The sequence below is a fragment of the Ischnura elegans genome, chromosome 5 (assembly GCF_921293095.1).
Source record: "Ischnura elegans chromosome 5, ioIscEleg1.1, whole genome shotgun sequence".
Taxonomy (NCBI): domain Eukaryota; kingdom Metazoa; phylum Arthropoda; class Insecta; order Odonata; family Coenagrionidae; genus Ischnura; species Ischnura elegans.
In genome coordinates, this window is record NC_060250.1 from 69152045 (window position 1) to 69179228 (window position 27184).

Genomic DNA, 27184 nt, shown 5'->3' on the forward strand with positions numbered 1-27184 from the left:
TATTTCATGCATTACGCGTATTTGTTCTCCAAAAATAATGTGACAAGATTCGCAGTAAAATGGAAAATGCCGAATAGCTAAAGTCCTTGCCTGTCACTCAAGAGGTTGTGGGTTCGAGTCCCGCATGGGTAGGTTGGCTCTATCCTAGACGTGGATGTTCGTATACGTTTGATTGACAGGTAAAAAAAGCCCTGATGTCAAAGGCCATTGGTGCTGTTTTCGGTGGTGAGGAAAAAAAATGATTTGACAATTAAAAAAAAAAAGTTTTAATCCTAAACATTGTGAATTGGCTCTGTGCACCGGACCTCCGTAAAATTTTGGCATTTAGTGCACTGTAAATGTACTGAAAAAACTCACGCGATAACTAAAATTAATATTAATATGGATGATGATGGATTACGTGGACTTTCTTTTTTTGCAAGATTTTTTGTGACTCAAGCTTCAAAATTGTTGTCACCTCTTATTCACCTAAATGCAATTTGTGAGCATGAAGAAATGTAATTGGCGTCCAGTCGCTTTTATATCTTTGCTAGAAAGCCCGCGGCCAATTGAAAATAGCACGTGATGTGATCAGCCTCTCGCAATACATGTACTGCTTTGAATTGGAGGCCTGCAGCCTGCCTGTGCCCTGGCGTCGCTGTATGAGCGCCCATAATCTATCGTTTTGCCCGAAGCTTTTGCCTTTACGCGAGGTCTGCGAAAGCGGCGCTTTTTCCGCGAGCTGAATGTGGGACGTAGCTAAGCACTCCGCTCTTACCCTCGGGCACGGCCACATTTACGCTCAGGCTAATTCCGCCAATGACTGTGCCGACCCCAAAAGAGGCCCGCTCCGCAAATAATATTTCGTGGTGGGGATGAATAAATATTCTCAATTAAATAAAAAAATTTTCTAAAGCTTAATGAAATGTTTATGGTGCGGGGCTTTAAAAATAATCCTTATGCTAGAAATAGCGCAATATTGTTTTAATTGTACGCTCACTAACTATTGTATGTGTTTGGATGCTTTGAACTAATTTAGCCATGTTGATAAAATTTTTATATCTTATATCCGCATTTCAACAGTTCTAAATATTTTTTCTTTGAAAATTACTATGAACCCAGTTTTCGTGGAATGATCTTCACCTAATTTTTAATTGTGCGTTTCACCCTTCATTTTACTGGAAGTTACTGCCGGCTACCGTTTGGGCCTACACAGCTTGCACTGCAGATGTAGTCGAAAAGGTTTTTTAATACCTCTTCTTCCTGGATCTCTCTTTGCCCGTTCATTCACGTTGTGATCGAGATTTTTACAAAATTTTGACGGAACGTGAGGTTTGAAATAGTATTTTATGCAATAGACCCAGTGACTTAACACTTCCAGGTTTTAATATGTGGGTATTGACTTAGCTGAAAGTGCATGAGTAGATGTCTTGTTATCCTATGATTTTAAATAAATTTGATTTGCCGTCGGAAGTTGGCTAACTCACTATGAATACACTGGTCGTGTCATTATTTGAAGTTAAATTCGCAAAGTTTGATTCCAATTTTAGTAGCATGTGTACTGTCGAGTAATAAGTGTACATATTTTTTAATGCTTTTATGAATTTCATTTCTCTGTATGGTCCCTCAAAGATGAGATGTTTTTGGTGCTGAAGCATTCACTTATAAAAATTCTCAATTCGATGTTATTAAAAATTTTCGCTTCGTTTATGTGTTGGAAATAGGTGTATGTATTCATTAGTTGGATAATTTATCGAGATAGCTCAATGGTTTGTCATGGTAGTCGCACGGTGTGAAAATTGTTATTCGCTTCGGGGTAAAAGTCGGAGAAGTACGAATTACGGTTCTGTTTTTTTTTAAATATTATATTCGTACGAGCACATACGTAGTCGCTTGTTATCTACCCTCTTTTTACCCTCTCATTAAAACTGTTCCGCGCCTCTGGGCTCAATGGCCTTATGATGCAGTGCCCTTGCAAAGCATCTCGTTTTGGCTCGAGAATAAATCATTGTACTCGAAGATGCGACGAAGAACGACTTGTTGCTGCCCCAGGAAGTTTGGAGGGCTTTCGGCAGAGCTTGATATTCTCGACTGCCGTCCTTGTAATGCAACTATACGTTTATCGTTCGTGAAGTCGAAGCCAAGCCCGTAACGCTTAGAATTTGTGACCTCTGTGAGTGTAACACTCATATTTATATTTTGGGATTCTGGTTCGAGTACATGTCATGGCCAATTAATTTTTCTCCTCGCGTCGAAGTACCCTAAAAATCAAAACCGCTTCTCCTCATTTTTGTTCCTTGGAACTCTCGCAGTCCTGTAAATTTGCAAGTGGTGCCAATTTGCATTATGCGATCAATTGAAGCCAAATTATATTGGTCAGACCATTAAGATGCAAAAGTGAGTTTCGATATCGTTTCTCATTTCCGGTGACTCGTGATATAGTAAATTCACTCCTAAAGAATTATTTTTAATCGTTCTAAAAGAATAGCATTTTTCCCCATGGTATTTCCATTTTGGGGAAGAATCTTCCAAGGAAAACCCAGCAGATATTGTATTGAAGAGGCCTCGAAAACGTATTGGGTTATTTAGAATACCTAATTGTACTCCCTCTCGAGAACATTGTTCCGCAGCCGTCATGTTGGTAGTGCATGCCGTGAACGGGAGCTCCGATAAACTCTGTGACCAAAATTCACAGATTAGGTTAAATACCAATTACAGTGTCCCTAGTGGCTAATTTGAAATTTAGAGATCGGGGTTTTAATCTTGATCATGTCAAATGATTTTTTCCCAGCATATTCCTTCCTTTGTTATTTAGAAGTCAGTAAATAAAATGGCGAAAACGCTACGTTCTCAAAGTACTTTCGGCAAAGAAATAGAACTTTAATACCTAATATTCTGAAAAATCTCAAGAAATATTAAATTTGAGGGGGTCTCCAAAAAATAACGGAATTAATGCTTAAAGTGCCTAATGTGTTTTCTACTCCAGAAATATCGTACTGCTGCCGTGGAGTCGGTGCAATGTGCATGTCATGAACGGGACTCGCGAGCGACGATAAACTTAGTCTCACAGGAGTCTCCGTCAGTCCCTCCGTTTTCCCTTCTCCCCGTCCCATCCCTGTCGCGCCTCGGCACATATATGCATGCTCACATACGCAAACGTCCCGCGCGCTGCTGCTAAAGCAGGGACGTGCTGTCACGTAGCTTCGTGATTAGCTCACGCACTCTTTTCGAGTCCTCCCCGTCCTCTCTCTCTATATCCTTCTCTCTCTTCCTTCCTCTCCGGCTAGCCGTCCACCCCCGTGTTTTTGCTCCCGCGGACGGGTTTGTCGAGTTCATACGGAGGAATGCTTTCTCTGTCTCTATACTTCTCGTACCAAGGGGCCGAAGGGAAGGTATTCGAGCTGCCGCGGTGGTTGATGCAGTCATCATCATCATCGGTATTCATCTTAGTAAATGGTTGATGCCGGGAGAGGTTTCCCTCTATAGTTTTACTGTCGAAATTGATATCTACCGATTCGATCGATAGATTTTTCTTCCTCATAGGAAAATCTACTAGAATTGGTAGAAGAATAATTGCGTATGCTTGGTTTCGCTAGGTAGGGCCCCCTTCGCTTCTTTAGCGCTGGGGTGTTTTATCCCTATTCCACTCCCTTCCATTCCTATCCTTATCCCAGAGGCGTCGACGGGCTCCTATCGCGGCGGCGCCTCTATCCTTTTCCCCTTCTTTCCTCCCCCTCCCCGGGTGTCTGGGTGTATAATCCACGGGCTTGGTTCCCGGCCCCGGTGTGTTGTATCCTCGAAGGGCTCCCCTGAGCCCTCATGCATTGTCGAAATTGATAAGGTCTGGCGATGGAGTAATCGTATTTCAGATGCTACTGATCTGGAAAATTGTTGTAGTCGAAATCGCAGACCTATACATTTCCGAGCCAATGCATAGGCCGTCATGTAACTCTGGTTCCTTTTTTAGTACATTTTTTATATCCAATCACCCCGGCAAAAGTACGTGACGATCTTAAAATCGGTGGTTCTAGCAGTTTACAATGCCCGACGCAATGTAGATAATTTCTGAAATCATCATTCAACGGGTAGAATTGGTCGAAATAAGACATCATGATAGGTGCACTCTATGTTCCATTCTAAATTTATTGAATAATCTAGGAAAAGCATAGTGTTTGTTAAATGCCTAAAAATCTTCATTTAAGACATAAAATTATTCACGCTCCCCTTCGATCCTCGTTTTTTATGCTACTCAAATCGGAGAAATGGTTGATGGCATCTGTGGAGGAAGGTCGTGTATTAACATGACATAAAAACATTTTAAGAAAATTGAGGTTTTTCCTAGAAGTTGATTCCGTACGTCTTGTTCATATATCTTCTTTTTCTTTATCACAACTCGACCATTTATTCTGGAATAGGGTGGTTTCCTATTATTTTTTATTGCTTTAATCGAAAGATTATTACTCCTGGAGTACGTATTTCACGCTTTTAGATTTTTAAATGACAACATTATTTTTCGCGATTGAATGAAAAGTGAAAATTATCAAGCGCGCGAAAACGCGACGCTTAAGTATGAATGTCGGGAAATATCTCCGTACGTCGTATTTCTGGTTCCCCCTCCCGCCCGGTGAGGTGACCTTGAGGCGAGGCTTAGCGCTGATACGTCGCAGGATGCTAGCGGATAGCCGAGTACCTTGCTGAATGGTAGCGCTTGGCTTAAAAAAGGTTTATTAATACCTTATCAACCGAAGAAAACTTTCCGAACTTAGCCAGTTTTAATAGGTGATTATTAAGACATGTTTCCCTGAGCTCTGTGCCTCATGCATGCATTGGTAACCTCAGACGATATATAACTCCTATCCTCTCGTGTAGAAACTAGGTCCCTGTGACGTCATGCGGAGTGGCATTGCATGGGCGCCAATCTGGCCTTTTTCAAATGAGGATAAAATTTGACTCTTGCCATTCGTCTAAACCGGTATTTCAAAAACCAAATAATTTATGTAATATGAATACACTAATGGTGGGTAACGAATCGCATTCAATGCCTTTCGTTTTCTTTGATGAAGTAAACTACCCTATTATTAGCTATAGCTGTAATTTGTAAATAGTTTGTTTCGTTTGTTTAGTATTGTTGTTATCGCCATCCTTAGAGGGGAGAAAATTAAGCTGTGATCAAAAGACACTGCGTTATATCTTTACACTGCGCAATTCCATTAAGTCTGAAGATAAAAGTTTTCCAAAAAGAACGGTTGATTAACTAAATTGATCGACCAACACTCAGTAAATTTACCGTTATAAAAGAAATAAGTGGTGTAGCGAGCATCAAATAAATACCAATTTTGTTCCTGCTGCTGCTTAAATGTCAAAAGTTTTTCGTTTTAAATCATTCATATATTTGGAATCACGTGATTACCCCCAGAGATTCAACTCTGCTCCTCTCCCACGCGTATGTCAACGTTCTCCATCAAAGCACGCCCAGCAGCGTGACACTACGCCCTCGGTCTTAATTCTCTCCATCCGTGAAATTGGAACTGTCTGCCTGTATTTTTTCCTCGCTGCGATGTGCCTCTTCATTAGTGCTCCCATATCCAGCTCAGTTTCTCATTTCGCTTGTATTTCGCCGTCTCGATGACCTCTATTTTGCGATTCTCCACTCCCTATATTGACCGAGATTCTCTAAAAACAAAACAAGTCTCCACATCGAGCAAAAAATATTGTGCACCGACAATCGATCGATGATCTTTACTTTTTCCGGCCAACATATAGATCATCCTGCAACTCTGGTTCCTTATTTATTATATTTATTCATAGCCATTGTCCCCGTAAAAAGTACGTGACGACCTTAAAATCGGCGATGTACTTGCTGATATCAGTATTCAACGTGTAGACTTGGTCAAAATAAGACACAATGATAGTTACACTCTTTTCTGTTTCATACTTAATTTATTGAAACACTGTAGCGGTTTCTACCTTTTCAAAGAATCTTCAAGTGAATATTATTTTGTGAATGGTCTGAAAAGGTCGAAATTGTGAGTACGTTTTAGCTAATGAAGTGTGAAATTTAATTAAGTGTGTTTTTATTGCCCTCATTTGCCGTAGCAAGGGATTGAACAAGGGTATCGCGGGTTGCATGATCGTCTATTCATTTATTAGGAAAACTATCCCTAAAGTTTCAAGACCAAGGGGTAGTTGCTTATGTTAATGCAGTCGGTATATGTAGGTTAATCTAGTCGCTACATAATTGTGCCTTCATTCTTCCGGCATATTTATGATTTGATTATTCTGGGGAGGTGTCCGAAAGGCGAGGTGATATTCACAAGGATTATTCACAAGGCGAGATTATAGGCTAAGTTGTGTAGAGGATGATTATTTCTAGTGGGTAATGGAGGGCAACCATGATCGAAGCTAGCGAAACAAACATCTCCAAAAGCTCCAAGATTCTATTCCTCGAGTCTTTCTCTATTCGCTCAATTTGTAGTCTTTTATTCCATTGAATGCAAATATTTGCATTACCCACTAGCATCAAATAAAGACCAATTTCGTTCCTGCTGCTGCTTAAATGTCAAAAGTTTTTCGTTTTAAATCATTCATATATTTGGAATCACGTGATTACCCCCAGGATTTTTTAATGATATATTAAATGGGGACTAAAGAGGTAGAGAAAGGACTTGCTCAGTTATGGAAATGAGCGATGGATATTCTTTTCATTGGTGCCATCCCTGGATGTTATAACCTGAAACGATCAACATTAATGGGACCCGCCACTCCGGTCGAACGGTTATTTTTCGATGAATCACTCGTTGAAAATATGCACTATCGTCTTGAAATTTTCAGAGCATGCATTTCAATACCTAGGTTAAAATTAACCTATAACTCAAACTTAAAAGTTTAACCTCAGTATTTTCTCAGATTTTCTCCTCAAAATTTTTATAGTTTATATGCGAATTAAATATTGAAAACGGTTTGCTCAAATCCCTGAAAGTTTTAAAATAATTTGGCAAGTTTTTAACGAGTAATTCGTTGCGAGAAAAAGAGCCTCTCTTGAAATCATTCGAGTTTTTATCCCTCGAAAGTGACGTAGAAAAATGATCTTGTGATTCAGACTTCAGATTCCTTCCAGTACTCAAGACTTTCGTGCACAGCCCTGACCTTCGTCACACTCCGATAACCAACCACTGATCCATTTTCTGCCCGTCTCTTTCTCTCTCTGGGTCCCGGCGCCGCGTGCCAGCCATCTCGGTTTGTTGAGGGCTTTCTCCTCTGGTCCGTTTCGTTGCGCATTCTGGGGAGGTGGCGCTGCATCCTGCAAGGTCGCCACCACGGATTCCGCGGGACTTCATTCGCTCGTACGCGGCAGTTTTTCTCCGCGTGCATGCACTTATGGATGCAGCTCGCTTCTCGTTGCGTTTCTTCGACTATCGGCTGTTGGATCCTGGAAAGTAGTAACTCGTTTTCAGTCGGGGAATTGCTCGTTTTTTATTGGGCACTTTTCTTATTTTAGCTGCAACTATAATAGCCTATTATTCCTCCATCAGTGATTCAATCCGAAGGTTTTTTTTGATATGTGAGATTCGAGCTCACCCCGAACCAAGTCACAGGCATGCAAATTCTACAAATCCAGGTTAAGGGTGCCATTTCCATCACTTTTTTTATGTAAAACGCATCAAAGGGTTTTAACTTGGGGATCAAATACCGTTGAGCTTTCAGAGTGGTATTCCCAAGAAATAAGGTGAGTAATGCCACTTACATTATGGAATGGTGCACCCTACTAGGGTCAACCTGTATCATATTCGTATGGACGTTCCCTTTTTTGGTCCTACTCCTGCCGGAATGTTAAGCAAAGAAAGCAGGAAGTTTACGTTGAAATTTAATGGCGTATGAATACATCCAAAGAAAGGCTCATAATTAAAAGGTTAGACCTAGAAGGTTTTCAACCACTCCCTTTAATCCACATCGTCGTCGTGGTGTGAAGCCCCCGTCATTCACCAGAGATAACTAAGCAATGACGCAAAGTGGTGTACGACGGTGGCTCCCCTCCACGCCGACGATTTGAATTAAGGGAGTGGTCGACAACCTACTAGGTGTTAACTAATAATTTTGTGTCTTTATTTGGATGCATTCAAACGTCATTCGATGCGTATCACGTAAAGCGTTTGGTATCATCTTGAAGTTTTCTGAGAATATGAAGAATATCAATATCATTGTATGTCTCGATTGAGAAAATTTCACATCAGTATTTTCTTTAATGTTAAATTTTATTTTTGGGATACTTGAGAATTCAAAAAACGTCGTCTCTATACACACTGAAAATTCCAGGGTATAGAATAAGTTTCAACAAATGTAATACGTTAGGAAAAATAAAAAAATGCGACCTATCAAAAAGGAGTGATGCGTGCTGTTAAGGCTATTCCTTCGACGTCATGGTTTCTTGCCCCTGCGTACTTTCTCACTCTGTTGTCTGAGATATTATTGCTTCGTTCACATGTCTATTAGTATTGCAACTAATGAGCATTCCGTGACGGCGAGAGAATCCCTCTGGGAAAGTTTTGCGACTCCTCGTGAATTACATGCGCAGCTGCTCCGCTGACAATCCTACGTGGAGATGCACGCCGAGTCCTCCGTGGTTCGAACTTCCTTTCTCTCGCGAGCTGTCATTCGCGGTGATAAGGAACACTTGTTTGTTTCATACTCACGTTACGAGTGAAGTAATGTCTTGGGGATTATCTGCTGCCCGCCTGCTTCGATTGAGTTGTTTATTCGCGCTGCTCCTGTTGGTCAGTATTTTTACGCCCTGCAAAACCTGGCAAGTGTTGCTTATAGCGGTGATTCACGGGAGGGGCGTGTTGGGTTGACGAGCAGCCAGGAGGAAACGTGGTCAGAATAATGGGATATGTCACACGACCAAGTACGTCAGCTATATTAAGATGGGATGAATATTTTTGTTTTGTTTCCCAAGGCTGCATCACTCCATCAGTTGGAGGTTGCCTTCCGTTCTAACCTCCGGAATAGTTGCAAATCCTATTCGAGGAATCACCGCTTACGAACTCTTGGCATGAGTAAGATGAGCTTTAAAGCTGAACGAGTCTTTAACATAATGGGATTCTCGCGGCCTCGAAAAATGTCATGCCTAATAGTTAATTTTTGTCATTCTTCCTCTGAAGTACTAATAAATTTTTAATGAATATTATTGTAATGACGCACCTGCGTACCTGTAGTTGTGTGTGCATTTTAATCTGTAGACCAGTTGAGTGAAATGGATTGTGTGGAACCTAGTTTATCAATTCTCTATTCTTGCTGGTGCTAAAAATTTTCCGAGAACTTTGGCTTCAGCTTGCGGTTGACTCACCCTGTCGTATTATTGGACATATTATCTATTCCTTTAATTTCCTTTTCCTACGGATCCAAGAGTTCCTTATCGGTGATTCAGCATCGAGTAACAATTTTGATCGAAATCTCGGGCTTTATCGTTGAAGTTACTTCTTGAGAAACGTTTGCAAAGCTATATTATCAACGTAATTTCATTAGTGTCTGATCGGGCGGACCACTATGAAGAAAGCATTTTCGGCACATCAAATATGGTGATAGGAGTGAGTAAGAGTAAGGAATTTGAGGGAGAACATTATATTATTATAATAATAGAAATTTTTTGGAATTCGCGTTTTTTGTAATCTTTTTTGGAATAATATTTTGTATTTATTTTTTCATCAGCTAACATGCTTATTTGAAAAGCTGTTATATGGTGTGTCGGCCCTAGCTCGAAAAAGTTTTGGCTTCCCTTTGTGAGCTCCAGGAATCAAATCTTGGCGATGACCTGAAGACGCCGGTCGGAATACCGGAGAAACTGTCGTCACAAAGAAAATCCACGCGGTGAAACCCAGAAACATGGAGACATCATCTAGACAACGCCGCGGAAAACTACGCATCAATTTCTCGCATCATGTTGAGATAGAATACTGTCTTTGGTATTCTGCTACCATTCTTGTGTGTTACAATTTGGTGGAGCGAGTTTTTATTTTTCTCGTACATTTTTATTGAGGAAGTCCTGCTTCCTATAAGTAATAGTAGCGGGCCTGGCTTAGTAAAAATTCTTAATCGTATTAGTTGAAGAAATAAAAACGTTGCTTTTTACTTATGAAAGGAAAGAAACCAATGCTTTTTCCGCAAATTCGCAATGTGGAAAAGCAAAGTTTTTATTCCTTCAACTCCCAAGTCCCGACTCTTTTAATCTGTTAGTCTCGAGCGATTCACTATCAGGCCGTTTTAAAACCTATGACCCTCCGTCATCTTGATCATAACTGTTTCTTATGGATATATGTATATTTTTGGACGTAGTGAATAATTTTATTCCTTGTGTCAGATCCGGAATCCAAAACCAAATCTTGGGGGAAGGCAGGGTGAGGTACGATTTTTGCAATATTTCAGTCTCGGGGGACGTATCTCTTCGGGACGGGGGAACCTATCTCTTCCCAAACCAGTATTAATATTTTATCTGATTTTTTAAAGAGCATTAAAAAAGCACGTTCTGATTTGTGGGCGCAGACTTTTCATTTTCGCCAGTGTTAAATGTTGACTTCGATATTTCAGGTTTCGCTTGTGAGGAATATATTTCAGGACCAAAAGCTTTATCCAGAAACCGCGCGCTGTCTTATTTTAGGCGCGTTCCTCCCTTGGGTAGTCAATTCTGCGTTCTCAGTCTATACAGCATGTTTATATTTTCTCTTTTGATTCTCATTTCCTGGAAGATGTTTTAGGCGTAGTAACTTGTAAGCCAACCTATTGGACTCTTTTGTTTGGTTGCCGGTCGGAGAATTTAGAACCCTTGCTTCCGCTCTTTCCTCATCTGTCAAACAAATCCATCTATTTATGTTTCTTGTGGTTGAGTTAAAGTTTTTTTTGCTCGCATCGCTTTTGCGCCGGAATAGAAAATGATAAATCGTTTCCAAGTTTATTTTTTTAATTCTCAAGGATTTAAACTAAAAATTCGCTCCTTTTCAAAATTGTTCTGGAACCTACCTCGTCATCGCTGTATCTAGAGATTATGTTTTATAATTCGCACACTACAAATTATAATTACTTTGCTGCGTTTGCTTCGTTTATGTGCTAATATAATGTATCTCGGAACGGAATATAATATTTTTAATTTCTTTCGACGACGAGGTAGTTACAGTTTCTATATATTGCGATATTTCTGGGAAAAAAATATTTTACATGCTGGTCCTTTTTAATATTTTGGAGAATGAGGCAATTTTTATTTTTTAGTATTTCAATTGATAACATGTGTCTCAATTAGCTTTCGATATTAGAAAATCAATGAGCGAAGTCTTTCTTAATGGCTGATATTGTGTGTAGTTAATTATTATGCTGAAGCATTTGATAATTTTGTATGGATAATAAAAAAATATATATTGTTGTTTAATGCGTCTACAATGATGAAATATTGGCTTGGTTGTCGTGAGATTCTCAGTTCCCTCCTTCGTCTATCACCTAAGCCGCGGTGGGATTGACTTTTCGGCTGCACTCCTTTCCCTGAACAAAACGATGAAACGATTTGTCTTACGCCCTTGGTTGTAATCGTGCGTTTTTGGGGAAGGCAGTTATAGCCGTGAGGTCATCAGGTTCTTTAGCGCTCGTTGGGCAGGTCGACACTCAGTGGGAGGAATTTTGGGAGCGGAGGAAGTGGGAAGGGTGTAAGAGGAGTTTCAGAGCGTCGGCATGCTCTGACGGAAGGCATCCGTCCGAGGGTGTGTGCGCGAGTGGTGAACCTCTTCTTATCCGCTATTGAGAGTGCCGCACTTGAAGTGCTCTCAACTGTGTGCATCGAAGCTGGGAGTACCGTCCTTACTGCGTCGGAGTAAGTCCAGGGAGTGTATCTGGAAATTCTCTTGGCACAAGATACCGTTCTAGGGGGCGTGCGTAAACCTCGTAAACCAACAGAAATGGAGGAGATGGCCGCGGAAAAAGGTGGTTTCACTCGTAGGATCGTAGCTGTTACAATCGCCTGTTTTGTTTCAATTTGACCCCTCTTTTTCGCAACCAGATGACTCACTCAGTGATTCAAACTGTGAGGATAGTTTGAATAGGTGAGAATAGAGCTTACCCCGGACCAAGCTATGGTCACATGAATTTTACTAATTGTAAGTAATGGTAGGAGGACTAGGTCCTTTCCTCAAGCCCCCTCGTCTTTCGAGAATTTCAATATTTAGGGGTGTCGGAAAGCTTCACCCTAGATTTGAACCTGGGATACTCGATCAGTAGCGAAGCACTCTACCCATCAGGGTACCTGAACCCTGATAGTGTCACCCGAGTCATAAAGTTTTTAATAGAGACCGGGCTAATTAACAGTGTTTAAATTCCAACCTTTTTATAATCTGACTACCCCTTTTTTATGAATGTTAAAATGCCTTTTTAATGTATATTTTAAAATATTGATTTTATAGATTGTTAGTGCTGATGACCTTAGTTGTCGAGGCACCCTAAAAACAAAAGACTACTACTACTACCCATCAGGGTACTACGCTCCCCTTCGCCAACAGATTTTCGGCTTTATTTATCTTATTTCATGCTATCCCGTAAAAATCAACTCACTTAACTGTCGAGAATGTATATTTGGATATTTAGTTTATTTTTTCGTGGCAAGATTGCATTTCGGAATGGGTTGGGACAAATACTGCGATTGTCACTAAAGGGGAACGGTTAAAAAAGTCACTGGAAAAAATATGCAGAATCGTACGTATTATGAGCTGTGGTCGGCAGATAGTTTCATTCCGCGAACGCAGCAAGAAGTATGTAAAGGTCGACATCCGTCTGAGGCGAGCATGTTGAACTGAGCCTAGAACATGTGAAGCGGCTGGGCCTTGTATCCAAAGCATTCCGTAACTATGGATACGTAGACGTTTACATACAACAAAAAAGTATTTTTGAAGATTATTTTGCACTTTTGCTGTTATCTATTTGTTCAATTCTAAACGCATCAAAATGATAAACATTCATCTGAAATTCCGAGAGTGGGTAGATTAGAAATTTTACGTATTTCTCTCATCCTCCACATAGGAGTACGTATGTTGAAAGAAATTTATACGGTAAGAGAAACACTGAAAGTGGGTAAGTGCATAGGATTCGTTCGATGTGGAGGGCGAATGTGAAAAATCGGTATCTGATGCTTAAACTTTACATACTTACCTTTACGTAAGCATTGGAAAAATACCTCTAATGCGTGGCCCGTTTAAGTAGATAATTGTCCTAAGGAAGCCGCTGCCCCTAATATCCGGTGGCCTCAATGTCTATCCTGAATTATTCTGTATTTCTTTCCCGTTACCCTATATGTATGCGTTCTATGTCGTTATCACGCTTTTGTCATAGTGGTTTTTCGTTTAACGATTGTCGATTGCTCCAATGTGTGTTTTGAAGACGGCGAGGGAACACCCTGCTTGACGCAAGTTTTTGCAGTTTCTTGTAATGTCGAAGCAAAAAATGTCAGCTTCTGAAATAAAGTTGATGCTTAGGAAATTATATTTTCCTTTTTGCGCTCGAGAATCTTTAACGCGAGCTGGTAAGTTTCTCTTGCTGCTAGCGAGAACATAGTGCAAGGGTCTTCAACCCGCAGCCACTGGGCCGCATGCGGGCCGCCAGCTAATTTCTTCCGGCCCCTAGAGGCTGCAGAAAATATTGTATCGCAATTGCAAAAATGAAACCGTCAAAAATACTCACTCGTCAAAAATAAACAATGTCACAAGTTGCTGTGATTGATTGAACTTTTTGACCAATAAAGATTATTGGACTTTGAAATTGTATGTTTTTTTTATTTTATTGATGAGGTGGTAAAGTGACGTGAATCACTGTGACCCTCCGGACGATGTGAAATAGATTTTTGGCCCTTGCAATAAAAAGATTGAAGACCCCTGCCTTAGTATGTGATTCAAGCCTGAATTGTTCTGTATTTCTTTTCCGTTACACCCTATATGCGTGCTTTTCAGGTCGTTCTCACGCTTTTGCCGTAGTGGTTTTTCGTCCCTTTCGCCCTCTCAGGCAGACCCCCCGGGTTTACAACTGTCCTCTCCCCCTTGGCATCGCCGCTCCCTATCGCCCACATAATTTTTCCCAGCTCCCTATGTCTCCCCCTCGTCAGCCAGTCAGTCGCCTTGTTTCCCCTCTTGCCCCTACCCCCCTCCGAACTGCATCGCCTCCTTCCTCGGCCATTCGGTCCATCCCTTGGGTCTGTAAGTCCGTGGGCGCTATGGTCTCCCGCTCGAATATTGCAATAGAGCAGCGCTTCTCAACCTTATTTTCATCCCGCACCCCACTATATGTATGCATCTAATATTGTACCCCCAAAAATGTAACGTGCACATCTTATTACACGAGTTCACTACGGGTAGTTGACACTCTTAGTTATAAATAATTGTATAAGTAGAAACTTTGTTTTAAATACCCCATGTAATATGTATGCATATATCCTGGTTAACAGATACATGTGGCGTCCGCCGTTACCGATTATTTCTGGCGTACCCCCGACTGGTTCGTCGCGTACCCTTGGTTGGAAAACGCTGTAATAGATGATTCTGCAGTCGGCCGCTATATGTGTTGTCACCCATCGCCTATTTGAATGGGTTTAGAATGGTCGTCACTCGCGTCACTGACGGCGATACAAATTTCACAGGGAAATAAGCTGTAATTTAGATCGTTTACCAACATTTTTGCTAGTTACTTTCTTATCTTTCGAATGCCTAACATATCAGTGACATTCTCGTGAATACACATACTGTCTTGAGAATCAATCCATCGCGCTGCGCTCATCGACGCGGACTACTTCGAAAACCGATGAAAAAGCGCGCAGAAGTGTGGCATCATAGCTCAAGCTTCTGCTAGTTGGATTGGGTCGGGGATGAAATTTTACACGGGGCACGTGATTACACAATCTGACGTGTGTACGAAGGCGCTGTCAAAATTGCGTTGTGTAAAGCTAGAACGCATGAATTGCTAGAACTCATGCGCGAATGCATGGACGTGAGAGTGCAAAATAGCCCTGGTCTAATTTCGTTCGTGCATTCGCACAATTGCACGCCATGATGAGAAATCGATGCAGTTCTAACCTACGTTATTATGTGCCCCGTGTAAAACGGCCTTTATATGTGTATCCCGTGGTCTCCCAACCAGTCTACTCCCAGGTGTTCTCGTCCTTCTCTTTTCCGATTAGTATGTTGTTCTACACTTCCACTGTCTGCGCTAAGGATATGAGAGTTAAGGGACCCTGCAATCGTCGATGGCAGTCACATGATCCTCTCTTTCCGTTCCCCCCTGTCTCCAAGACCAAGCTGCATTCTTCGATCCCTTTTGTATTCTTTTCGCTCCTCGCCCTCACAATATCTTTGCCATCCAGCCGACCGGTCGTGACCCCATAGGCAGCTGTTTTGAACCCTATGAGCTGTGGGTGAGATTAGCTGTTGTCTGTTACATATATCTCCTGATACATAGTCCTTTACTGAGCTACTCCATTGCTTTGATGTTTGTTTGTGATCCTTTCGAGGTAATGACTGTATTGGTATGGGATTAGCTTGACCCACCTACAAGTGATGAATGAATTGAGTAAAAATTACGATCTTTACTGTGTAGTTACTCGGTTATAGTTTCGCATATACAGCTGACGTGCGCCTTTTCGTGATGAATAGCTAGCTACTGCTTTGATGGCGAAGTCACCACTAAGTTCGTGCTTGATTCGCCAAGTAAAGAGTAGCACGGAGAAAAGCCGTGCGCTTCATTAAAAAAATCAACGCATACACACGTTAAGTGGGGACAACGAATTTTGGTACAACAAATACATTCTGATTCAACTACCATTTGTATTCCAGGACTGCTTTGTTTTCACTATCATCTTGCCCCCGTGGACCGCACGATGGAAATGGAGAAGTAAATAACTCGACTGAGCAGATATGTCGAGTCTTGATGCTTTCAAAAAACTGTTCGCGGAAGTAGCTGGGGAAAAACTAGTTATTAATCCATCAAAAAATACTACTCTCTTTCCTTTTCTTTAGTTGTCACATTTAATCACTTCTCTCCCTATAATTAAGATGTGGTCTCTTGGTATGCGTTTTTATGGCTAATCTCTGGGTATTCCGTGGATGCAGCTGTCTGAGGGTATAGAAATGCTATCGTTTTCACGCAGTGTTTTAACCGTAGGATATAATTACGAAAGTATGGCTAATATAAGTAGCGCAGTGTGAAATATGCCCTTGGCTTATGAAGTCCACTTTTTCTGGGTGGGGGCTTCATTTTTACCTCATTGTCAGCCCAATATTCTATTGTTCTGGAGATCATAAAACCGAATAACGAATATTTTATAGTGGGTTTTTTTAAAGGCTTGACCCAAATTATGGCCTATTTGAAAGTGGACGAGGATGAGTTGAATTACATTGTTGGGGAAAACAGCGCCTGTTTTAAAGCTGTGTAATTTGGATTTGTTAAATTCTCAAGGTCTTATCCATTCAAATATATGCAGGAAGTTCAGGGTCATCATCGTGGATATCTTTCGAAAAATTATATGATTGGCAAATAAATAGTGGCTTACAAATTGACCACTTATATTGGTTTTTATTGGATTCTGTGTTCTATTTAATCAATTTTTAAGTAATGTTACGATTGACTTTTAAACATTTTTTACTATATAGTACAAATACTCAGAAATAGCTTCAAAATGGAAATATATTTTTAAATTCGAGCCTGATACATGTCCAAATTATTTTCGTTTGAAAATCGACCTTTTGTCCTTATCTCACTAAATTTTATGAACTTCTATTTCAAGTATTTCTGCCATTTATGGTGTATTTTAAAATGGTTCCAACCTGATGAAATACTTACTTGAGAAACTATTCGTTGACAATTTGTTAATTACTACAATAGGTCTACAAAATATATTTGTTTGAAAAAGATGCAAGATGGTGGCCCCGACTGGATGCCTGTCGTGATTTTGAATGGGAACGCCTTTAAATAGACGATATATTTTTCATCCACGCCCGTAACTAGTTATATTTTGCCGAAAAAATTCCAGATCAAAATTGGATTTTGTTCTACGGCAAAAGGCTTCCAAATTGTCTATAACTCTAGTGGCACTCTGCATAGAGTCACTATGGCCCGATCGCGAGGGCACTTCCTGCTGTGAGGCCACGATACCTCCATAAAAATCACTGTAGTGATCCCATTTTCCTGCTCCCTCCCTGCTGCTACCTTTCAATCCTATTGTGGTGGTCGATCTTTCTAGTCCTCTTCCCTGCCCTCAAAAACTCGATCGCATTCTTCGCAGCCACTTGTCCCCTCCAGTGGGCACTAGTTTTCGAAAACGCTTTGCTTCTCCGCGTGACAGCCGTTAGTAACGACCCTCAAAAATCTTCGCCCCTCGCTCGAATCCCCTCAATTTCTAAGAGTTCTTCCCCCTAGAGATTTACTCTGATTTACGGGTTGGCTGAAGATTTTTATTCGTGGAGAGTCGGTAGTAAGATAGCGCTTGTCCCCAGGAAGCCCTGATAATCTCATTTTTAGTACTTTAGCGTAATTGCCGCATTCGTTGCGCAATCGCCTCCGGTCTTTTTTTCCCTCTCCCGCTGTCCAATTCCCCTTTGCGCCTGAGGGAGTGCTGGTGAAGTATATTCCTTTCCTTTAGGTTACCGAAAATTTGGGGCAGCCGCTCATTTCGTACAAATTCCCAAGAATTGAATATAATTGACTTGCGTTTCCTCTGTTTTTTTGGGGCTAAAGGCCGGTTTTATGTGTTCCATTAAATCGTAATTTACTGTATAAAACGCTAAATTACCGCTACTAGTTCGGTGAATTATCATAAATTTGTGGGACTTCTATTTCAGGAATTGCGTTCCGTAGGTAGTGAAGGCATTGAGTAGACACGATTGCATATAAAGTGTGGTTTCGATGTGAATACCTTTTATTCAATGAATTGGTGAGTTTATTATTTACTAAAAAATGAGCCAACCCCATTATATTCTAATCGAAGTGGCATTTTCCAAATTCTTACGTAAATGTAAGCAAGATTTTATAACCCTGGAAACCGATTTTGTACATTCTTCATCTCCATTGAACTTATACTGAGCACGTATCTAACACTGTCTTTCGTCTTCTCCCTAGCCGCTGCTAAGTTATAATTACATGTTCCCATGTTGACTTAGTTCTCGATTAGTTATAATTGATACGTATTGGTGTCCGTTTATGCTTGAATTAGTGAGGCAGTGTACTGCTCTCTTTGTGTTTATTTAACAAATTAAATTAAAAATTAATTAATTAACCCCGCCGGCACTTATTGAAACTCCAACAAAAAGTATTATAATGGGAAACGGAAAAAGTTGACGAAATAAATATTTATTTATAGATATTATTGAAGTTATTTATCATTCTTCGTGAGTATTAACGTTTATGGGGATAAATTTTCCAATCGAAATAAATAACATGAAAACAAATGCTATCGTTTTAGGAAGTCAATCAAACCCATTACGTTACCTTATCTTTCTTAATTTCAATTTTAATCTTATTTACAGAAGCCGATTATCCCTCTTGTTCCCTTGCAACGAAGAAATGCTGTTCTATTTCTGAGCCGCATGCCGTCACGGCTAAATTTTATCCGTATACATTGGCTGAGAACTGTCCCACTACAGCGTGGGCTAAGTAAACATTAACCGTTTTCGCGTGGACTTTAAGCTGGTGAGCGATGGTTGAATTCTACTTTTTCTGCGGCGTGGGATGTCGTATCTCCATTTAGGGAGTCCGCTCACTTGGCATTGCGCGTGCGTGACGTCGGTTCTGGACTTTCTTTCGTATTTTTTATCTCTTGCATTCAAAACGTATGCACTGATTGCGATCAAGCCGCGAAGAGGAAGGATTGGCCCTCCTCTTAAGTCCAACGCTCTCGAAAGCGAGTTCTCTGAATTAGATCCAGGAGCTGGGTGCTAAATAAGCCCATAATATATTCTCTCGAATGTATACGGAGATTTTACCTGCGTGACATTTCGCCCTTGAAGTCCTCATTTTAGAGCGACACTGTATTGTCCTGAGTTTTACGACTTGTCTCATGAATGACCAGGCATAGCGTCTGAAATAGGAATCTAGTGAATGCAATCGTAAAATTCAGCGGCCGTGTATCAGCGAAAAAATAGTGGATATGAAAAGTGTCACTATTTAAATTTTCAATGTGGTATTTTTTATACGTGGAGATCCATTAATTAAACCAGAATTTCCGGGAAGGAGCTTTGGTTATCGTTAACGTCATTTTTCCCCTTTCCTATTGCATAGTATAAATTTAGGTATTAAAGTGGACAGTGAAAGTAAATGTCATTTGTAGGGTATGATATAATGAATATTTCATGCTGGACATCCGTTGTTGTTCGAAATGATAGCCTTTCTTGATGGCTTGTTTGGATCCATATTCAGTGATGGGATTTCAATTTTGTAAAATTACTAATCGATCATATTATTTGAAGACTTGTGTTGTTATTGTTTTTGATTTTGTGAATATACGTGCGTATCTACGTTCTTATGGTGAATGAATAAAATATAAATAATGATGCTCATCAAAACCTCATGTGCTAAAAGAGGAAGATAATGCCCGGAAATTACTTAATATGTATAGCGGACTCCTCTCTTTCTCTTTTTCTTGCGTGAATGTATGAAGATGATCGGGTTTGGCGAATCAAGAGATAATCGGTTGTCAAAGATCATTTGGCATCTCTCTGGTTCAGTTGGCGAATAATTTATCTTAGTTTCTAACTGGGAGTTTAGCATTGGAAACAAATGTTCAGATCAAGATTCTACATAATGAGCGTGACGCGATTTCCACGCGACATCCATGATGCGTGTAGTGGTACTAATTCAAAGTCATGTTTGAGGAGTGTGAGACATTTGATGTCATTCGTATGGTGACTCGTCTTGTTTGTTGTGTAATCTGGTAATGAATTCATTCGGCGTCAATTCGTCCTTCTGGAATTCCGTGTGCGCAAATAATGCGGACTTGAACGAAGTTGACTGTTTGACACCCCTCCAGCACTTTTAATATGTATTCTATATCTTTCAGCATAAGAAATTAGGGAATTAGGGCTGATAAATGAGGCAAAGACGAAGGACATCAGGTAGCTTGAGGAACCAGCTTGATATAGGGATAAATGGGGTCCGCAGTATACCAATCTGAGAATTGTCATACAATGAATGGATTAATCTATAAAGCTGAAAATTATTTATGCTGCAAATATTATCTGTACTTTTCGAACCACGACGTAGCGAATTTCTGTCATTTTCTTCTCGGTCTCTGCAAAAGTATTAGGAATAGGTGATGAAGTCTCACGCTCTTGTGTGTAATATTTTGACCGATGGTACTAATAATTTTAATTATTTTCAATCCAAGTGTTTGTCTAGCCAAAGGAGATTTGTCCACAACTGCGTGATTCAAACCAAAGACATAAAGGAAGTGTGATAAAAAAGTATTGCCATCATAGACGACAATCATCGAGGTTAGGTAGCAAAAGATGCACACGAATGCGGATAATTCAATCCTTTTTTTAAGTTAGTTTTTTCCAACTGTTTGAGCTAACCGTGGTCATGTATAAAGAACGCCATTAGACTTCAGTTCCAGTATTTATCTGCCATTAATCCAAAAAAATAGTCCGGTGACGTGCTCAAGTTAAATTTCATGATTTTTTAAGTGTAGCAAATAATAGTTTCGTTTTTTTTAAACCTACCTGTATACAACAGCGTTAATCGACATTTTCAGCATGTTTAGACAATTATCACTTTAAAAAACCTGTAATAAATTACGAATTTCCTAATATAATTTCCAGAAAGTTTAGCACAGATGGCCTTTAATAATGTGTGGATAAGGTACACTTAAAAGTGCATATTTGAAAATTTCTCGATTTTCACACATCCTTTTATTCTCGGAACAACCTATATAGGTCATTCGGGGAGCGTGGTTTCCCCAGTGGGTAGATTGTTCGGCTACTAACTGATGGACACCGCATTCAATTCCGAGATAGGTTTTGGCCGTCCCCAAACACAAATCCTAGGGATAAGACGCAATAAATGGAACCGCTGTAATAATTGCGTGAATATCCTGTGTCTTAGCTCGAGGTGAACTCTACCCTACCAGCCTTCAATCCAAACCAGCCTTCGGGTTGAACAACTCGGTGACCAAGAAAAAATCATTCAGACGTGTTTTATTATATCTAAAACCTTCACGTGTTTCTGCACTTGCATTACCTTGGAATTATTTTATAAAATCTTTGGACCAAGCATAAAAGCCGTTTTACACGGTATACGGAATTGCGCAATCTGACGTACGTGCGAAGGCGCAATCAAAATTGCGTCGTGTAAAGCGGTGAATTGCTAGAACACATGCGAGAATGCGTGGATGCGAGATGGCAAAATAGCCCCTGTTATAATTTCGTTCATGCATTCGCGCAATTCCACGCCATTTTAGAAAGTAATGCAGCTCTAACCTGCGCAATTCCGTGCCCCGTGTGAAACGGCCTTAAGGGAGAGTAGGTACTCCGTTGGGTCTGAAAGCAGCATTGTCAGCCCCCTTTGAGATCGGCTTTGTCGTAGGAACGGTGGATATTACATCACGGTGCAATCCTCCGCCCGACCTTAATATGCGTCATCGTTTGAATCAAAAAGCTTTTTTGTGTCTCATTCTCTCATTCCATTGCCCAGTCGGAGACGGAAAGATGCTCTCAATTGTGGCGTTCGGAAACCACGGAATGTTATCGCGTCGAAGCGAGATGCGGGGTATTTTCTTTCCGCGAACAATGCGGTCGCTTTGCACCGGAAGAAGAGGAAGACACCACACGTATTCGTCTTTCAGTCGTTTCGTGACGCATGTTCATTCAGAAAACTCCGTCAAGGAGTTATGCCGGTCAAGGAAGGGGTTAATCTTAGAAAGCATTGACGCCTGCGATTTTGAACTCAGCAAACAGGGAACTAAAACACATTGAAAACAGAAGTAGACAGAGAAATGTATTGGAAGGGTCTAGTTTTAGGCCAAGGGTGAAATGATTGATGAGAGATCACGAACGAACGTCTGGAAGGTTTAATGAAAGTCTTGAAGAATTCAATAAAAATAGGTAGTATATTTCACTTTATGAGAGCAAATTGGCCTACCTGAGACTTGATGAAATTGCATGCATCGTTAATGTGATATAGCTACGATTTTACGGCTGGATCTCTTCTTTACTAGCAAAAATACATGCGAAGTATGTATGTATATAGATAGGTACGTGCGTTCTGGTCTTTGAAAAGCTGTCCCCTACATATATCTGATTATTAAATCCGCTTTCGTTGACCAAGGTTCAGCAGGCTTTTGGCGATAAGATAGTGCAAATCGGTGTATATTAGCGTCATAAACTATATATTGTCGGTAGTTTTGCGTTTGCGCCAAGTGGAATAAATTTCACCAAAATTAGTCGTAGAGCAAGCGATGGTAATTCTATTAAATGCATTGTGTTAAGGAATAGATTTCCTCAGTGCGTTTATGTTGTGGAATTTGGTGCAATTTTTTTTTTTAATTTGCACCTTTCTTCTCAACAAAAATATTATGATAGGGTCGCATGTGGTGCGTACGTTGGTACCAAAGATTTATTAATTTATTTCCATACCACCGAAAACAGCTCATATTGACCTTTACATCGGGATTTTCGACAAGTTAAGAATTTCATGTGGGCGAACAACAATAGGGTAGTTTCCTTCATCAAAGAAAACGAAAAGCATTGATTGCGATTCCTTACCCACCATTAGTGTATTCATATTACACAAATTATTTGGTTTTTGAAATACCGGTTTAGACGAATGGCAAGGGTCAAATTTTATCCTCATTTGAAAAAGGCCAGATTGGCGCCCATGCGATTCCACTCCACGTGACGTCACAGGGACCTAGTTTCTAGACGAGAGGATAGGAGTTATACATCGTCTGAGATTACCAATGCATGCATGAGGCACAGAGCTCAGGGAAACAAGTCTTAATAATCACCTATTAAAACTGGCTAAGATCGGAAAGTTTTCTTCGTTTGATAAGGTATTAATAAACCTTTTTTAAGCCAAGCGCTACCAGCCAGCAAGGTACTCAGCTGCCCGCTAGCATCCTGCGCCCTATCAGCGCTCAGAGCCTCGATCAAGGTCACCTCACGAGGCGGGAGGGGGAACCAGAAATGCGTCGCAGGGACTTTTTCCCATCATTCCTACTTACGCGTCGCGTTTTCGCGCGCTTGAAATTTTTCACTTTTCATTTAATCGCGAAAAATAGATATCGTCATTTAAAAATCTAAAAGCGTGAAATACGTACTCCAGGAGTAACAATCTTTCGATTTAGGCAATAAAAAAATAATAGGAAACCACCCTATGCTCTGGATGGAGCTGCAACTTACCAAGGCGGAACTCGAACCCGCAACGTCTCGTTTGGCAGGCGAGGATTTTACCCTGCCGCCACCGAGGCCATCAATTTTATTTGCAATGATCAGTTCATGCCGTTCCTCATGTGGGGCATCGTCGAAGGGCTTTATTTTTTTGGGCTGGTTTTCTTAGTCTAGCAATTTAATGCAAATTTCTTAAGTCTTTCGTGGAATTGCTAAAGAGCCCGAGGGACCAGCCATTAAAACCAGTTTCTGATAAAATTTCACCGAGTTGAAGTTAGTTCCTCGAACCGAGGTAAATGTCAGACATGCTAATGCTTGTTTCAAGATTGGTAATGTTGAAATTTTAGCGATTACAATATCTAAACCGTTCCGCGATAGTTGTTCACAACCTTTGCAAATCACTCACGATATGCATACTCAGTTTTCCTCGTGCCTACTTACCAAAGCAGTCGCGAAGTATTCGTGTCATTCTCCGTTCTTATGGGAAGAAAATTACAGCCCCCTACCATCCTTTCTATTGCCCTTATTATGTTTTAGCATAATGTAATTAAGCTCAGCAGTCCATGCCACCTTGTCCGGTTAAGTCCACAAATTTCCACAGGGGAGAATGACGCCTCGGTAGCTTAACTGGCTAAAGCACTCGGCCGGAAATCGAGGTATCCGGGTTCGTATCCCGGTCAAGGCGAATGATTTTTCCTCTGTGGATTTTTCGCACTATTTGTGCATTGCGGGTGACTCCGTAAAAAGTTATCACCGTGGCTAGTCCCGGTATACTTAAATAAATAATGTAATTCGTTTAACGATTGACAACAAATGCGTTTGCGGATAGGATATTATACCATAAGCTTATGGAAGCTACATGACGAAGCATATTACTTGGGAGTTTTATATTGAAAAAAAAGATTAGGATATGAAGTGCATCTTATGGCATGCGACAGTATTTTTTCAGATGGAGGTAGAGAGATGATACTTAGATACCGTAAAACGGCCTGACTTTGCCCCAAATATTTTGACTCCTCACTCTATTTTTTGTTTAAATTGCTTGAAAATTTTTTTTAAATTTTTATTTCTTTCAGGTTAGATTGTTGATATTTTACAGTTTCTGAAAATCACCTTTTTAGACCAGTAAAGTATTCAAAATATTTTTTTTTTCAATATCGTTGGAGCAAAGTCAGGCGGGAATCGGGTGACTTTTCCCCAAAATTTTATTCCTATTGTAACACACACAAGAAAAGATTTTTGGAGAAATGAAACATCATAAGAGTATTTTAAAGAGTTTATATGTTAGAAAGTATCAACTTTAAGACTAGGCTCCTGGCTTTCTTTTATATTTAGAGCGCATTTTATTACCTACAACAAAAATAAAGTGTAAGGACATGGGAGGGGAAAGGAAAACAGAAAACTCAAATTCAACAGTAATTTTACGATAAAACATTGAACATTCCCATGAAATGAGAAACTATGTGATTTTTCCCCAAGAATATGTCTGGGGTGAAGTCATTCCGGATTTCTCTGAAAAGGTACGTTGTCCCAGAAACTTGCTAATATAATTCTTCGTGATTGATGTGAACAAAAGTATGATTTATGCAGCTGATCTATGGCAAATTTTGAGTAAAAAAATACATAACTCAACTTCTGGAAGCGTCTAGGATGCCGACAATCAGCAACTTTTTGCATATAAACTTTAGTACCACAAAAACACCCTCCTCACAAAATCAACAGCACCCTTCACTAGAACATGCAAGAGCACTGGAAAAACATTTTAATGTCTTGCAGTGTTGCCAAAGAATCCAAGAAAAATAAAAAACCCCTTCCAATCGACAACATAGTATCCATTTCTATGAAATGAAACATTGTTGACAGGGTGGGGAAAAGTCAGGCCGCTTGGGGTAAAGTCAGGCCGTTTTACGGTAAATATCTCGCATTACTAAGTCGAGTGGCGATGTAGCTGCTGTAACATATCCAATAATGCAGTTGTTGCGCGAAATATTTAATCTGAATATTCACGTATAAGAATTTGGTGTAGCTAAAACGTAATAAATGATATAGTGCCTCGATTTCATGAGCGATTTTGAACTTAAGAAGGCTTAAGACTACAAATAAGATCAAGACTGCCCTGATGCACAGAAACTTAAGGACACAAATCTTTGATATCATATTTAGAGTACATACTATGTTTTTCGATGGGCTGAAAATTTTGCGGTTCTCGAAATACTGCCAACTTGTGTTATACATCGTCCCTTATGGGATATACTCGAATTTAACATATATAAATAAATAAGTCTAAATATTATCCTGAAAGCATTCGTCACGGGTTTGACTGGGGTGATTTTTCACCAACGTGAACTATTATGTCTACCCTTCTCTGTTACCAAAAACTCTTCTCTATTTACCGTAAGGAAATAAAATAAGAGCCACGTAGGCAACTCTCGATACAGATAACGTATATGCTCACTCCATGTTCGAGGTAATTATGACTCAACTATCCAAGGATATTCTCCTTAAAAGACAAAAAATATTTGCCAAAACTTAAGCCGCTCATAAAGATCGTTTTATTTAAGTGTTATTTTTCCGTATAGCCTGAGGCATAGCCGTATTAGTGTGGGGGTAATGTATTAACATTTTTAGCTAGTGTGTTTTCGTGACAAAATTTGTTTAATAATTGATTGACGTTTATAACCTTACCGTTAACTTGATTCAGTGACCATTGTATAAATCATATTTTTTATTTGTCAATTTCGATGCCTTTGATTAATTAATATTTTTTCCATTTTCAGGTGAGTGTAATCCACCAACCTTCACTTGGGGTCTAGGTTTTCCCCTTCTGAGAGGTTGCCATATCTGTGAGTAAAACTCGGAATCCGCTCTCCACTCTACCATCCTCCCTGCTAATCTTTTTCTATTTTTTGCATCTTTTCTTTTACGTGCAATCTCTTTTTCATTCATAAATTTTGCTTTTTAAGTCAAATAAGTAATTTGAAGTCCTATGATCCGGATCAACTGGGACGAATCTGCATGAATTGTTAGGTGATTTCTAAAAAAGGGAGCGAAATAATGCATGGCATATAATTTAATGACTGCATTTACAATTTTGTTAGCGTTTTTAGCTTGTATTCTGAGTATAAGTTTCTCTATTTATGTCAGTCCTTTTTCTCGTGTGTAAGCTTACTCCGTTGAAGCCAGTTGTTTACCTACCGTAACTGTTACAATTTTTGTGAATATTCTCCTCACAGCAATTATCAATCACGGGAGATGGGAAGTCGAATATTTTTGTTTCCATATTCTCGGAAACGGCTGTTGTGGGTTTTAATATCTGTGCTAACAACATACCATCTCATGTAATGAAAGATACTCATGCCCGTTTTAAGATAATCTTATCCATACGCAACTTGAAGCTGCAGCTTTCATTGTAGCATGCTAGGACTTTACCCCGCCACTATCGAGGGCGAAAAAATGAGTGATTATTTGCCGAAAGGAAATAATGAGTGACCAACTTTTTATTATTAATGTGTGCAATTTTTTGAAATAAGTTGCATTTGCATGTGCATATTGTGAAGGAGCCGCTGTTCTCGTCGAACGAAATGTTACTTCTGTGGCTCATTTTGACTGAAAGATCTTAGGTTGTCGCAGCATATCGGGTGCAGCAAGTATTCTTGGATTCTTCTCCGGGTATTTGGCGGCTGGTCTCCTTACGTTTCGAAGAACGACTTGTTCATAATCCTCACGGGATCTTTTTAATTCCCAACAAAACACACCTCCAAATTAGCAAAAAAGTCATGTTACTTAAAAATAAGACGTAATAACAAAGGAAGAATTAAAGA

At 40.0% G+C, this 27184-nt stretch overlaps 1 protein-coding gene across 2 annotated transcripts in view; it reads left to right on the forward strand.

Moving 5' to 3' along the window:
- Positions 1-27184, forward strand: part of LOC124159030 (E3 ubiquitin-protein ligase MYCBP2-like) — a 324405-nt gene that overhangs the window by 80510 nt on the left and 216711 nt on the right. The gene's annotated exons all lie outside the window — the stretch shown is intronic.